The sequence below is a fragment of the Ceratina calcarata genome, unplaced genomic scaffold, assembly GCF_001652005.2.
Source record: "Ceratina calcarata isolate Rehan_Ccalc_2016 unplaced genomic scaffold, ASM165200v1 scaffold557.2, whole genome shotgun sequence".
NCBI classification, from domain to species: Eukaryota; Metazoa; Arthropoda; class Insecta; order Hymenoptera; family Apidae; genus Ceratina; species Ceratina calcarata.
The window spans coordinates 647916-648164 of NW_017176762.1; positions in this window are offsets into that span (position 1 = coordinate 647916).

Sequence of the window (249 nt, forward strand, 5' to 3'; positions counted from 1 at the left end):
ATAATAAAGAGAGAAACTCCTGAAAGAAAGAAATAATATTTAGCCTCCTGTTTCTTTAATGTATTGTTTGTTTATCGTGTTTTGCATTAATATGGAAAACACGATAGCTGGAACACCTGGTTATTAATAATAAGACCTTGACGTTTCTCGCGTTCCACTTGTTAATTAGGATTAGCGTGGGTCATGTTATATCAAGATGTATTTAAAGACCTATACAGATTAGTAGTACTACTATGTGCATACATAGGT